The 10,704-nt window shown below is 37.5% G+C and overlaps 1 long non-coding RNA gene across 1 annotated transcript; it reads left to right on the top strand.

The window, feature by feature from the left end:
* The first annotated feature begins 7,801 nt into the window (after positions 1-7,801).
* LOC134541633 (uncharacterized) lies at positions 7,802-8,920 on the top strand. Its single transcript, XR_010076670.1, has 2 exons — positions 7,802-7,967; positions 8,059-8,920. It is a non-coding gene; the product is annotated as an uncharacterized LOC134541633 (long non-coding RNA).
* The last annotated feature ends 1,784 nt before the right edge of the window (positions 8,921-10,704 follow it).

The following is a 10,704-nucleotide window of genomic DNA, read 5'->3' as shown; positions in this document are numbered from 1 at the left end:
TTATCAACGCGTCTGAAAACACACGAAACATCCTCAGATCACCGACGTGTTATAAACAGTTGGATACAAGCATCGATTAGGTTGAAGAACTTCAGCCGAATAGACAAACAATTACAAAAACAGATTGAAGATGAGAAATCGAGATGGGTTGTTATCCTCGAAAAAATAATGTCGATAGTGTTCTTCTTGGCAGGCAATGATTTGGCGTTTAGAGGGAGCTCTGAAATGTTATACACCCCTAATAATGGCTACTTCTTGGGTTTGATGAAATTATTAGGAAAATTTGATAATGTGATTATGGAGCACCTCCGCAGTGTTGTAAATAAGTAACGAGACTAATGTCCACTATTTCAGCAAACGCATTCAAAACGAATTAATTGGCTTACTTGGAAGTGAAGTTCTAAATAATATTGTGAATATGGTAAAGTCTCATCATTATGGACTGCACTCCTGATGTAAGCCACAGTGAACAAATGTCACTAACATTCCGTTTCGTTGACGTTAATGAAGAAGGAGTCGAAGTGGGAGAGTATTTTGTTGCTTACAAGCCAGTAAGTGACTCTTCGGGAGCTTGGTGGCTTGGTATGATATATTGTTTCAAGTAAACATTGTAAGTATAGCTATGCAGTCTGAAACTATGGACGTACCAAATGCATCTCAATGACTGAAAAACTGTTCGGAATTCGTGAAACAGTGCCGTAGCTTTTCCTCAACTCTAATTACAGCTAAGAAAAAAGCATCTCTAGCCGAAATAAATCCAGTTTTTAAGGCAGTCCGATTGCGAAGAAAGAAAGTTATTTGAATACGAAGCCTTAGATGAAACACCAACTGATCAGGAGGAATTATATAAAATGAACGTTTTTTACCCGATGATAGATACAATTGAGAATACATTGGTTACACGTTTTCAACAAATGTCAAAATTCAATGATACATGGTCTTTTTTATACGACATAAAAATAATTCCAGAAAAATCCATATTGCGGAAAAAGCCTGTGCTGATTTGCAAATCACTTTTATCGATAGAGAAAAATGTGACATATCTGGTAATAAATTGGTTGAAGAACTTGTGAGCCTGAACCCATTACTAACTATGTGTCAGGAAAGACTGTCCGATCTTGGAATTTTGTCTATAGAAAACGCTATTGCCCAAAAGTTAAATTATTCTGACTTGATAAAAAATTTGCAAGCGCTGAAGCTAGAAAAGTTAGTATCTAGGTATTTTTTTATATTTTTACTACATACTCCTTTGATTTTATTACCTAATGTTTGCATGGAACACAGAATAAATTAAAGTTGACAATCATCATATTTATTGTTATTATTTTTCACTCTCCACTACATCACATATAAATACTCGCACCAACTGGTCAAAGGAACTTTTCTACGATTTGACATTTTTGACAGCAGTAATTCGGCTTAATAATTGGAGACGACTGCTTTTTCTGGTGGAAAATAAAGCAACTGCTTTAACAATATTTTTTTTTTTATTTAGAGGGGTGCCACGTTTAGATATCGCACCAACTAAAAATGTCGATAGAACCGGCACTGGCGATTTTGTTTTGCCTAGCCTAAGTTATTCTAAGTGTGTAAGGGGAGGGTCCAGGTTAGAGGAGGACCTAAGTGTGTCTCAGGCCTAAGCCTATACACTCTACCATGCGGGTTTTTAACCATGCAGAACAAGGGCTCCAGCTGTTGCGAAGGGTTTGCAAGGCGTGCAGATAGATAATACAGGCCCGCCGCGAGGTGCGCAAGGCCACAGGGGAAAAAAAACTGGCTTACGCACGGCCCTTTCTCGACTCGCTAGTTTCGTTGCGCAAAAAATAATGGAAGTTAACATGTTTTAATCATGTCTATAAAATTGTAAAGCTTTGTAGCGTGATTAGTTTCATAACTTAGTAGGATTTTAAAAAAAAATTATTTGGTGCGTATTATTCAGTCATCATCTCATAAAACCACCTAGTGCGATTATGTTCGATTAAAAAAAAAATACTGTTGGAAGTTATTTTGCTAGGTTAGTTTCAGTGTGCGAAATTACGTCAGTCATACGGCTGGTATCTTTCAAATGTTAGAATTTTGGTATAAACTTTAATTCGTCCGCGACTAAGTATAAAAAAATTTGTACGGAATAGATAAATTTATTTTAGTCTACAACTTGTTTTTATAAAGACTCTTAAATTACTGTTTTTCCGCGATAGCTTTAATTACTTACATTTTTTAAGTTGATAATCCAAGGCTCGCGAGTTATGTTAATGGTTAACACTTCAGCATCGAATATATATCGATGTTTTTCATTCGATGCATCAAATAAGTAAATTAAAACCAAAACAACAATATGGCCTACCGAGTTTCTGCTGTGTAATAATGGTCCATGTTGTTAACCGTACCTTAAAATATATTTTTTTTAACTTTCAGGTATAATGAGACCTAAGAAATAAAGTTCAATTTGGCAGTTCTTTAATAAAATTGATGATAAGAAATCGAAATGCAAACTATATCAAAAGGGTATCAAGTCTGCCGGAAATACGACGAACTTAATTGGGCATATTCGTAATGTTCATAAGGCTGCTTATCTCGAAATTCAGCCCAAACAAAATACATTGAATTCAGTTAATAAAACAGAAGAAATACCGGTATCTAATCCTCCAAATGCCAAGATTTGCCTAATAATCAAATTGATGATGGTGTACTTCAATCTAAACCAATTCCTTCTACAAGTGGCAGTGGCAGTCAAAATTCATGTAAGCCGTTAAAGGAAACCTTAAATGAAACTATTGATTCGGACTTACGAAAACGTCATCCCTTTGAAACGCCAAAAAACAATACAGGCCACCTTTAAAGATATTTCCTCTTACTCCGAATCTGGAGCGAAGATAAGGAAACTGAACAACTGTTTATTATTCATGATATGCAAAGACCATCAGCCTTTCTCAATTATTGGAAACGAAGGCTTCAGAACTCTAATGAAAACAGTTGCTCCTCAATATAAACTCCCGAGTTGAACAACTCTATAAGATGCTGGCTGGACAAAAAATATGAAGCAATTTCAGAAACAATTTAAAAAATGCTGTCCTCTATAGAAGACATAACCTTAACAATGGATATTTGGTCGGATATCTTAAACATAAAAAATTTTTTGGGCATCACAGCGCATTTCGGAATAGACATTGAACTATATTCGGTCACTTTAGGCATGTACGAATTGGATGAAAAACATACATCATATTATCTTGCTGAAATTCTGTTAAAGGCTTGCCAAGACTGGAAAATAGACCAAGAGAATGTGACAGCTGTTGTTACTGGCAATACAGCGAATATAGTTAAGGCGGTCTACTTAGCGTTCGGTAGAAGGAAACACATCCAATGTTTCGCCCATACTTTGAATTTGGTGGCTGAGAGCACAATGATATGTACTGAGTGGAGAAACATTGTTTCTAATGTAAAAACAATAGTAACTTGGTTCAAACAGAGTTGCATTGCTAGTGATGAGTTGCGTAAAGCTACTGCTGCGACTGCGGAGTCTCCTGCTGGGACAAAATTAATACAAAGCGTGGACACTCATTGGAACAGTACATATTACATGTTACAAAGATTTTTAGAACTCCGTAGTGTCATAAATGATATTCTCTTCCGCTACCCTAGAGCACCTTCAATGCTCAGTGCATCAGAAATATTTACTGTATCATCTGTCATCGTGGTACTGCGACCCTTGGAGGCGGCTACAAAATAAATTTCGGGTGATTACAAGTAGTAAAATTATTCCCTTAGTTCGCTGCATGCTCTCTAAAATAACTTCAGCCATTATAGAATATCCCGTAGGTAGGTAGCGAAAGATGTGCAGAAACTTGCTATTAATGAATTAAATAAAAGAATGGGTCCAATAGAACATGTGACTGCTCTTGCTATCGCAAGTATTTTAGATCCACGGTTTAAAAATATGCACTTCAATGATGCGATAGCTTGTTCGATTGCTGTATCGAAAATTAAAGATTTATTGAAAAAGAATTTGCAAAGCAGTGAAGAAACTGAATCCGATTCTGACAAGTCCGATAAAAATGAACATAACGTTTCATTATGGAGTGATCACCATAAGTTAGTGCATCATAACTGGAAAGTTAACAAATCTGAAGATGTTTTGTCTGACGAACTTTTAGTTTATCTCAGAACTCCTTTTGGAACACTGAACGAAAATCCGTTAGAAATCTGGAGGGATTATAAAATACAATTCTCAAAGCTGTACAAAATGGCTTTTAATTATTTAACAATCGTTGGCACATCTGTCCCTTCAGAAAGACTCTTTTCACAGGCAGGGCTAGTTTTGACTGAGCAGAGAAACCGATTAAAGGGAAAAAATATTAAGTAAACTTTTGTTTTTACATAGCATTGAAAAAAAATATTGGAATATGTAAAGAAAATAAAGCTGTGTTGGCTGTGTGATTGTGAATTTTAATACATATGTTTCCTTGTACTTACCTAGTTTTCTTTAAGGCCTAAGCATGTCATTGCGAAAACAATCGATGTTTTAGAAACATCGATGTAAGTATTTCTCAATACATCGTATTAACATCGATGCAACTGATTGATGCATTACATCGGAAAATACATCGATGTATAGGTATTTTAAATGTCCATCCCTACGCTACGCCCGGCTCTGCCGACTGACTTAGTTCCTAAGCATGCCGCATGCCGCATGCCGCGCTACTGTTGCATGCCTCCTCCCCCTATTTAGCTTCTCGGCAACATCGCTCACGGCCCTTAGCACGTAAAGTTTCTAGGCTCGCGCTGTTCTAACATAAATAATGTAGAATGTTTCAATGCTGATATTTTATACACGTAATTAATTCTGACTGTACAATAAATAAAACTATTTTTAATACGATACATTTTTTCCTGTAGGATATTTCATCTTAATATTTTTAACACATAATTCGTTTGTTATCACTGCAAGTTTAATTTTTACAGTAAAGCTTTAGTTAAAAGCAGTACTTTTTTGTAGCACAATTTAAAAACATTAAAGAAATTATCATTTGCTATCTGAAATGTTTAACTAGTCCACACACGAAATATACGTACACGAACATTTATTGTTTTCTATGGTACATTATTTAACGAATTATTATTGTTTTACAGGTTTTTAGTTTGACATCTTCACGTCGAGCCGCCTTATGCGTGAACCGTGAAGAGAGTTCCTGTTTGTCCCCTGAACATCAGCACCGATCTACATCGTTTCCGGTCAGTTCACGAAAAAAATATATATATTACCATTTTGACAAAAAAAGTGAACAGATGTACTTAGCCAGGTGGTTCCTGTTTTCCATGTCTAAGGCTTCTGCGTCCAGTGTGTGCTGTACGTCGTCCCCTTCCTTCTTCGAGTGTGCAGTACACGTAACCACATCAGTCTATTCATGTTGACTTGATGCGCGCGCACGCGAATGAGCGTATGTACAATGGAGCGTATGATTGTATGTATCTGTGCATCTGTATTTGTATGCTTGGTTATTTATTTCTGTGTGTGTTTATGCTTGATGAGACACTGACGCTAATAAAATTAGAGAAACCATCTTTCTTGACCGCTCTATATATGCGGCATCAATGTATGGATTCCATTATGACATCATGAAACAGAAATACAAGGATGACATCTCGCTGGCGTACATGGACACGGACAGTTTTATATATGAAATCAAGGCGCGCGATTTATAGCAGGACCTGGCCGACGACGCTGCGCTCCTGGACGAGTTCGACACCAGCAGCTACCACATTGACCACCCCTGATACTCACTCACCAACAAGAAAGTAGTGGGAAATTTCAAGAACGAGTGCAGTGGAGTGGCAATGGAGGAGTTCGTCAGCCTAAGGGCAAAACTGTATACATACAGATGCGGCAATAATGCAACTAAAAGAGTGAAAGGCATCCAGAAGTGTGTGGTGAAGAACAAAATTACTTTCGAATATTTTCTTGAGGTCCTGGAGCACCACACGGTGATAAGATCACACCATATGACATTATATACAGAATGTAATAATAAATTAGCACTCAGGTGGTACGATGATAAAATAATTATTTGTGAAGATGAAATTCATACATTACCATACGGATACATATACATATATGTTTGTGTGAATATAAGAGAATACTATATGAAAGTCATGAAGACTGAATAGTTTTTAACGAGGGTACTGTTTGAACCTTGCGTCTGTGCTCGTACGTTTCGCGCAGGATTCTCTGTCGGGGTCCCAGGCTGCTGTGGTAGCCGAGAAGTAGGCCCTGTCGGGAATATGAACCAGAATGTGCGAGTACACAGCCGGTGTTTGCCACTTGCTAGCCACTCATGTCCCTGTTCATGGTGGTGTACATAGCCTTCATCGTTGGGTTTTCCTGTGTTCGTTGATTCTATGCACCCTGGTTGTTCAAGCTGTCATTCTTTTCTTCGTTTTTTATGCACTTACATTTTATTTGGTGTTATGTTTTTTTTTAGAATTTATGCACCAGTTTTATTTATGGTACTGCATTTGTATTGGTTGGATGGTTGGTTTTATGCACACTCGTTGTTTTCTGGTGTTTTCTTGGTTGGTTGGTTGGTAGTCTGTCCATGGTGGGGGCTGATATCACTAGAGTATGACAGCTTCGCTGCGATAAAGCATTTATGGACAACAATAATTTTTTTTGGTTGGCTGGCTGTTAGTGGAGATGGTTGTGTGCCCTAGTTGTTTGTGGTTCACTGCATTTTTTTTTTCACTGATGTGTTTCATACTGATGCGTTTTACATTAATGCGTTATACACTGATGCGTTATGCACTTATGCGTTATACATGGATGCGTTTTACACTGTTGCGTTTTACACTGTTGAGTATTTTTTTACATCGCTGAAGTTTTTCTTTTTACATAGATGGGCTTTGACATCGGTGGGGTTCTTACATCGATGGGCTTTGACATCGGTGGGGTTCTTACATCGATGGGCTTTGACACCAGTGGGGTTCTTACATCGATACATATTTTACATCGCGGGGTTTTCCAAGTCGCTGTTATACAAGATTTCGGCGTTGATACACCGTTGTTACTGGGCAATTTCAGCATTGTTATGTACAATGTATAATATGATAGTTTAGTTGTTTTTTTTCCTGGTAAGCTTGCATCGTTTTAATGGGCCACTGCTAAATAAAAGACATTGTTCATAAGTACTTTGCCTACATATGTGTAGTATACTGCATATGAAGGAAAGGGCTTGTGCGTGACTAGTCTGTTTAGCGGTGACGGTCTCCAGCCCGTACAAAACTCAGAGAGCTTCGAAGCAAGCTTTTTGTTTAAGTGTCTAACATGCTGTTTAAGTATTTAGCAGGTGAGCAGTTGCTGAGATGGAGGCCTGGTGTGATGGGAGCCAGGGGACGGGGCCTACGTTCGCGAGAGAGATGAAGAATGTGCCGTTTTAATGTTGGTGGCACTTGCTCAACTTATTTATTTATAATTTTTTTTCTTTTTTTTTTTTGGGCGAACTGGTTTCCACACGTTTTCAGTGTTCTATATTGGTATTTGTTAATGGTAATATGTTATTTAAAGATTTAAAGGTTAATTTTGAATGAAGTTGTAATAATTTTAATTATGTGTAATTTAAATGTTTGAACATCAAGTTTTTTTTATTGTGTCAATGTATTTTTTTTGAATCTATTATGAATAATGTGTTTACAATTTAATTATTATGGTAAATATGTGAAGGTATATTTAAGACTTTATAAGTCAATCCTTTTGTAATAGAATTAATGCTCCATTAATAATCGATATGTTGTTGTTTTATAAAAAAGGTACTCTCTACGAGTGCCATGTTCAATGTCCTTCTTCGTCTTGCACTTACTGACCACAAACGGTCTTTTCCAGCACTTTGACGCCATGATGTAGTAACTCAAAAAATTCGTTCTTGTGTGATTTAAAGTTTTCAAGATGCATTAAGCATCTACAACCGCACTAAGTGGTAAGTTTTGTTGTATTATTTCTCAAGAACGTAGGGAAATGTTTGTAACACCGGGCGTGTTAATATTCTTTGTTATTTTTATGTTAATTAGCGGTTCCACGATACCGGCCATGCGGTACACTTGAACCAACTTGTGCTGTGGTGTTGGGGGCCTGTCCCCGGCAGCCCGGAAGCAAAATGATGTGACCGCACCTAATTCAGGAAAGCCGACGACTATTTCATTATTTTTGGCATGAACTACTAACCTTTTTTAATCAACTCTACATAATGTGAAAATTTCGTGGACTTAACCTCATCGGACTTCTCGTCAAACTTTGTCTTCTCTTCTATCTTAAAGAATTTTTTTTGAACCAATGTAACGTCTTATTTAAAATATGTAATTTACAAGCAACGAAACAATGTAACATGGACTAAAGATATTTTGATAAACAAAAAATTTGTTTTGTAAGGAATTCATCATGTAATTATTAATTTGTTTTAATAGTAAACAAAAAATTTTTTATTCGTTTTTGTAAGGGGCCCCAAATCAGATAAAACTTAAACATAGTAAAATCAGTATCATGTAAGAAATAATTTAAAATACTAGTGATATTAATAATATGGTCAGGGTGTTGAGATTTAAAAAATAATTTACATAAAAAATAAATTATTTATCTGAAATTGTCCTTTTTATTTAATCATTGAATAATACTCTTATAGTTTATTGTGAGTGTGCATGACCAGTCAGCCCTGTTGATACTCTAACTAACCCCTCCGCACATCAAAACACTTCATGAGCCTTGGTCCACGAGCTTTCAGCATCCGCCTGCCTCTGTACATAACCTCAAAAATTTATGAATGGAGGTAAGGTGTGGTGCAAGAAAGATACTACTACTACTACTACTGTCTATGCTTCTATATGCAAAAAAAATTTGAAATGTATATTTCTGTCACAATATATGTATTGAACGAAATCGTGAGTTTTATTTATTTATATTGTTATTAAAAAAATTAATATATATTTTTTAATAATTTAACTTGATTTGCTTTACCAATTTTAAAAAAAATTAGGTATATACTTTAAAAGAGTCAACAAAAACTTAGAAAGAGCAAAATAAAATACTTTACAATACTTTTTTTATATACACTTCACTTTTTTTAATACATGTTAAAAAAAAAGACATTTGATGTGAAAATCAGAAGAAAAATGAATAAAAAGACAATGACATTGGTATATATATATTTATTTACATCATTTCATCACCCCCATACCACCCAATATCAAAGGAAACATTATTTGCAATTACAAATAATAATTAAACATCCCTGTAGTAATAAGGATGCTCCTACAACCAACATTTAAGAACTTGAGTGGCACAGTGGAAACCTTTATAATATTTTTCACACTTTTCAATTTGGTTTCCATAAGTCTTTAACAGTTTTTTGAAGAAAGGATAGTTTCATTGTTCACGTAAATAAATGACATTGGCACTGCACAGTTCTTTCACAACATGTTTCTGTTTGTCTCCGAGGACGTAGACCACTACTGTACGTCGTCTTCAGGCCCGACGAGGTCACATAGCACTGAGTTCACTAGGTCATAGATCACTTCACCTTCATTCCACGAGAGTCCGTTCACTTCATACGTAAGTTTACGATTCTCGCTTTGTGACTTTCTGTCTTGCTCAGCCCAGTCACACGGCGGTTTGAAAATGTATACACCAGTCTTGGCTTCTACGCCACCAACGACTGATATTTCTGCTAGTTGCTTAATTATATAGCCCTGTTGGGGCGTGAGACACTGAACGTTGACAAAGAAGAGCGATGTATTGATAGTATTCGAGTGTTTGACGAGCGAGGCTGACCTCCTACGTGACGTCGCTGCTGCTGCTGGAGCATCTGTGATGTATCTGCAAGGCTCGAGAGTGCTGACTCTGCAAGGCTGGCGCTGCGAGGCTGGCCTTGACGGAGGCCGGGACGACTGGATGCTCGCAGCTGTGTCCTCACTGCAGGCTTCTCGACGACGGCTCCTGCACCATGACCTCATGCGGGGCGTGTCGGGCACGGAAGACGTACCCCTGTCACACTCGGTGCATGGTAGACAGTCTTGGATGTCTGGGTCTTGCTGTAGGTAGCGTATTTCGTGTGGAGCGTACACGAGAATGAACTCATTTGCTAGATAAGGTACCTCCGTCTCCTCGTCCAGTCCTCCTAGAGTACGGACTTTACCGTACCCCACGATTGCTGAAATCATCTTGGCGCCGCTCGCACGACAGGCAAACACTACCTCCTCTGTAGTCGGTCGGTGCGGGGACGAGGAACTGACGAAGGACCCCGGGGGTCGGCAGCCAGTAGTTAGGCCTGCAGGCTACAAGGAGGCTTAGGGGGTAGTGATGGTGGGTTCATTGCAAGAAGAAAAAATAATCATTTTTATAAAGGGGGAAAAATTTCAAGAAATTTTTTTTTGTAAGGGGAAGGTGGGAGAAGAGGTGAGAGGGGGAAATTTGAGAAACGGATATTTAGGGGGAGGGGGAATTTCTAAGAAAAAAAATTGGGATATTGTAGGGTGGGGGAGGGGGTTGTTAATATATGCATTGGTCAAAGTGGTGGGGGTTCAGTCTAATGGTAGCCTACGTTGGGGAAGGACCTGTTGCCATCTTTATTTTGACCCGCCGGGTTCGAACCGCGGACTCCGAGCTCCATGGCTTAAGTGCTTTTTTATTAAAATATTTTTAAATAATTTTCCATTATTTTTTAT

The sequence above is a fragment of the Bacillus rossius genome (genome assembly GCF_032445375.1).
Source record: "Bacillus rossius redtenbacheri isolate Brsri chromosome 4 unlocalized genomic scaffold, Brsri_v3 Brsri_v3_scf4_1, whole genome shotgun sequence".
Lineage (NCBI taxonomy): Eukaryota > Metazoa > Arthropoda > Insecta > Phasmatodea > Bacillidae > Bacillus > Bacillus rossius.
This window is presented reverse-complemented; position numbering and strand designations above follow the sequence as displayed.